This window comes from Cornus florida, unplaced genomic scaffold (assembly GCF_030987335.1).
Source record: "Cornus florida cultivar Cherokee Brave unplaced genomic scaffold, ASM3098733v1 CherokeeBrave_3.0.0_Hap2_Chr03, whole genome shotgun sequence".
NCBI classification, from domain to species: domain Eukaryota; kingdom Viridiplantae; phylum Streptophyta; class Magnoliopsida; order Cornales; family Cornaceae; genus Cornus; species Cornus florida.
In genome coordinates this window covers 45,883,500-45,888,823 of record NW_026775573.1, presented here as the reverse complement: position 1 = coordinate 45,888,823, position 5,324 = coordinate 45,883,500, and the positions used below count along the sequence as shown (strand labels likewise).

General features: G+C 37.3%; 1 non-coding gene across 1 annotated transcript; it reads right to left on the bottom strand.

Annotated features, from left to right (window-relative positions):
- Nucleotides 1-4,583: 4,583 nt before the first annotated feature.
- Nucleotides 4,584-4,692, bottom strand: LOC132302093 (small nucleolar RNA R71). The gene has a single exon (XR_009480732.1). It is a non-coding gene; the product is annotated as a small nucleolar RNA R71 (small nucleolar RNA).
- Nucleotides 4,693-5,324: the final 632 nt, after the last annotated feature.

The window sequence follows — 5,324 nt, the reverse complement described above, 5'->3', positions numbered from 1 at the left end:
CACTTTTTGAGGAGGATCCATGTATCACAATAGAGGCTATTCTTAGGGAGGAAGAAAGGAGGAAAAGGCTAGAGACATAAGCTTGGGAGCTCTTCATCAACCAAGGAGTAGATTTCTTCCATGGAGTTTGCCCTTGAGGGTTAGAGAAGCATTACCATGAGTGGCTAAACATCCTCTTGGGGCTAGAGTTAGCCCCAAGCATGCTTTCTACATCTTGACTTTGTGTATTATTGAGGGATTAGTGTTGTAATACATGTTTTGGCACTTATATATATATAGATCTTGTTTATTCAATGATTTATATAGTTTAATGCTTCCAATTGATCATTTCATTCTATCCATATGTCTATGTGTGCTAGAATAGATGTTCATGTGTTTGTCTCTATTTCTTGTGTTATTGATGCATGTTTATGTGTATTAATGTCATAGATCTAGAGATTGTCAAAACATAGTGCTTAATGGAATGTCCTTGTAATTTTTTTGATGGTTCATGCTCATTGCTTGATGGATTATGCCTCTCCCTTAGTTTAATTAGTTTAATTTCAAGTCATTAGCTTAATTGTAGTGTAGTGGTAGTATAATTGTTAAATGGGAGGACAATCCATGCTTGTTGTTTGATGTTCCATACTTTTGAATGCAAGTAGCATACATCTCTAACCTTGTGGTGTATTTGGCTTGTGAGCTTAATGAAAGGATTAATGACTTGCTAGATATATTGTGCTTTTCACATGCTACTTAGGCAATATATACTTAATTGTTAGATATATTGTGCTTTTCACATAATGCTTAGACAACATATACTTAATTGGTTATCCTTGCTAATTAAATCAACCAAACACACACACACACATCAATATTGTAACACACATTTCCCTCATTAGTCACTTGTTAAGGGTGTAGAAAAGTATTATTTGGTAGTGACCTCTAAACCCCAAGATCTCTCTCTTTTACAAACTCTTTATTGCATTCAATTATTTAGTTTAATTTGCTCTCTAGTTTAATCAACCAACCAACTATTTGTTTGATCACTCGACCTACTAACCGTAATAGTGATTCCAGAAGCTAGTATGACAACTCAATCCTTTGGGACGATCCTTTCCCACTCATACTACTTAGTATTGGTGTTAAGCGGTTTATAAATTTAAATTATGGTGCCCACTTGACACTAATTTCCAAACTCAAAGTTTTATACATTGTTTTGTGCGATCATCGAGAAAGACACCAATATGCTTAATTTGTCATCCATGCTTGTTGAAACAATCACACAGATACACTATGTTGCAATACATGTTTTCCCCCTCATTAATCATTTATTAAGAGTGTAGAAAAGCTATACTTAGTGGTGATCTCTAAACCTTAAGATCTTTGATGAGCACTGAAAAGTGCGCATTTAAACCCGTTAAGCTTAAGCATTCTAGTACCTTTATCTATCTTAGTTTGCCGTTTTAGACTTATTACGTGTTATTTATATTTTCAGGCACTAATCCAAAAATTGAGCTAACTCAGCCAAATAAGAGCTTAATTGAAGCAATCCTGAGATAAACCAAAGGAGGGAGCAAAGTGGAGAAAGCAAGGAGCAAAAAGGAATCAAAGTTGTGCAGCTGAAAAGTTTGATCGATCGAACATCTATGATCGATCACAGTACTTCTCGATAAATCCAACCTTGGCCTTTGCTGAAATTCCAAGTTCGATCGATCCAACATCACCTTCGATCGATCGAACCCTATTTTGTCCTATTCAAATGATTGATCTTATCCACAGCTGTACGCCTACCAACCACTTTTGTCCTTTTCCCCATAAATATCTTCGAAATATCTCAGCCTTGTCCTTATCCGGAGGAGTTAGACCACTTCGATCGATCCAAGATGCAGTTCGATCGATCGAACCCATCTTTGAGCGATCCAAGTTAAGGTTCGATCGATCGAACTTCCTCCAGCGAGAAAAAGTTAAAGTCCAGCTCATTTATTCCGTCCTTCACCCAATCATTTAAGAATATGCCTTGCACGACCACAGCTCATTATAGGGTGTATTTGACCTACCTATATAAGGAATATGATACACTTTTTGGAGGGGAGTCTAGAGTCTCTTGTCACACATTGAAAATCATCTTGGAGGCTATTCTTGGAGAGGAAGAAGGGAGGAAGCTAGAGCAACCATTGGAGAAGATCTTCATCTACAAGGAGCAGCCATGGAGTTAGCCCTTGAGGATTGGATCATCACTACCATGAGTGGCTAGATATCTTCTTGGGGCTAGAGTTAGCCCCAAGCATGCTTTCTATACTCTAATCTTGTGTATTATTGAGGGATTAGTGTTGTATGATACATCTTGATATTCATGTATATATAAATCTTGATTATTTTATGGTTTGTATGGTTTAATGCTTCCAATTGACTATTCTATGCTACCCATATGTCTATGTATGGTAGAGTAGGATATTCATGTGCTTATCTCTAGATTTAGTGTTTTTGATGCATGTCTATGTGTATTGATGCTATAGATCTAGAGATTATCAAGATGACATGCTTAATGAATGTTATTTTGGTTTATTTTATGGTTTATGCCTATTCTTGATGGCTTGTGCCTCTCCCCTAGTCTAGATAGCTTTATTTTCATGCTAGTAGTGTAGATTTAGTGTAGTGATAGTGTAATGTTAGATGGGAGGACAATCTACTCTTGATGTTTGATGTTCCATACTTCTGAGTCCAAATGGCATATTCCTCTAATATTGTGTTGTATGTGGATTGTGAGCTTAATGAAGGATTAATGACTAGTTATGATATGTTGTATCTTTCACATGTGTTTAGACAATTTATTCCTCTCCTAATAGATAAATTGTGGCCTCTCACATGATGTTTAGATAATGCATGTTTAACTAAGTCATCCTTATGGATTGCTTGGACTATGAGCTTAATGAAAGGTTCAATGACTTGATTTGATATTTTGTTCTCTTCACATGATGTCTAGACAATATATTCCTCTACCAATAGATGTATTGTGGCCTCACACATGTTGATTGCGACAATTTACACTTGTTGAGTCACCCTTACCAATTGAATGTCTTTTACACACACAACATTGTTGCAACACATTCATTTCCCTCATTAGTCACTTGATTATGGTTTAGAATAATATTGTTTGGTGGTGATCTCTACACCCAAAGACCTTTCCTTCTTACTTACTCTTTATCTTATTGCATTTTAATTAATTCTTTTCTAGAAGTAATCAACCAACCCAATTCTCTTTTGCAATCATTTGGTACGCTAGAGTCGAAGTTGAAATTCCAACACGTATAATCCCTTGGGACGATCCCTACTCACTCTTGCTGTTAGTAGTAGTGTTGGTAGTGGTTTTTATAAATTTAAATTTGACATAAAAGGCTTTTCTTGAACCACACATTCACTACATTCAGTTTGGCGTATTGGAACGGCCGTCGTCAGTTTTTGGCGCCGTTGCCGGGGATTTTAAATTGGCAACGTCGAATTGTGAAATTCAATTAGGATTAGTACTCTTTTGATCGTGTCTTTACTTTCTTTTTATTTTCTGTTTTTGATTACTTATTAAGTTTGTTCTTCATTAACAAGGTGCATTGAGCAAGGAGCTAGCAAAGAACTTCCAAGCTAAGGAGCAAAGCAAAGCAAAGGAAAAATGCTTAAAATGCTAAGGAGCAAAGCTAAGCTAAGCTTTTAAATTTGGAGTTGAAGTGCTAAAGGACTATTGTGAGACCTTCTTACTCAATCTCCTTAGTTAAATCGGGGGCCCACGTGGAGGCATTTATTTGACATACATTGCATTTGAAAATTGTGGTTGTGAAGTTTAATTGCATTGTTGAGAAAGTTGCTTATTCGTGTTGCATTGTGCATGCATGGTCGTCGTTCATTGAGACCTACTCTTGTCCCTCTTGATTTGCATTTAGAATCCATTATTAGGAATCCAAGGGGAAGAGGAAGTTCACATAGAACCAATCTACCAATGGACGCTCTCAATGATGATCATGTTGAAGACCTTGGTCACATAGACCAACAAGGCATCCTTCACCCTAATGTGCAAAATGATAATATGCAAATTCCATTAGGCATGCCTATGCCATACATTCATCAACCTCCTCAACAACAAAGCCAAATTCCAATGGGAATTCCAAGGCCAATGTATGCACCACAACCCCCCATCATTAATCAAGCTCAATATAACCAAGGCGTCCATGTTGCACCTCAAGTTGCTAATCCACCACTCGCATTGAGAGATCACTATGTGCCTAATGAGTATAATGCACCCACATGCATTCAATTGCCACCATTTAGAGCACACCATTATGAGATTAAAGCACAAACTATCCAAATGCTACCTAACTTTCATGGACTTCCTAGTGAAGAACCTTACAAGCATTTGGATGAGTTTCTTGAAGTTTGTTCTACCGTTCGATACACGGACATGCTGGAAGAAGTTTTAAGGCTGAAACTTTTTCCATTCACCCTTAAAGATAAGGCGAAGTATTGGTTCAACAACCTTAGGCCTTTTTCTATAACTTCTTGGGCAGAAATGCAATAAGAATTTTTGAAAAAGTACTATCCGGTTTCAAAGACCAATGCTATGAGAACCGCCATTAGGGAATTCACACATGGGGAGGGAGAAACTTTCCATGAGGCATGGGAATGCTTCAATGAATTGCTTAGGAAGTGTCCTCACCATGACATGCCTAAATGGCAATTGGTCCAATTCTTCTTTGAAAGCTTATCGGACAATTATAAAGGCATGGTTGATGCTTCAATGGGAGGTTCTTATATAGACTGGCAAGAGGAAGACGTGTGGCGTCTTTATGAGAGCATAAGTGAAAACTCTTTGAATAGAACATTGTCATCTAGGAATGGTAGAAATTCTCAAGGTAGGAAGAGTGTTGGCTTACATCAAGTTGACCACTCAAATGATATAACCACCGAGATGAAGTCTTTATCTCAAAAATTTGATCAATTGATCAATCAAAACTCGGCAAATCAAGTGTCTTCCTTTCCTAATCATTCTCCTAGAGCTCAAAATGAATCATGTATGACTTGTTCTAGTGTTCTTCATTCTACTTCTAATTGTCCTCATGGACAAATTCAAAATGAACCCATTGAGCAAGTTAATGCAACATTTGTGAACCAAGGGAACAATCCTTATGGTAATCATTACAATCCCGGTTGGAGGAATCATCCTAATTTTTCTTGGAAAAACCAAGGGGAGGGCTCAAACTCTTCCCAAGGCGGTTTTCAAGGGAAATACATTCCACCTCCACTTCAAAACCAAGGATCCCAAGGTTCAAGACCATATAACTCACAAGGAAATCAAT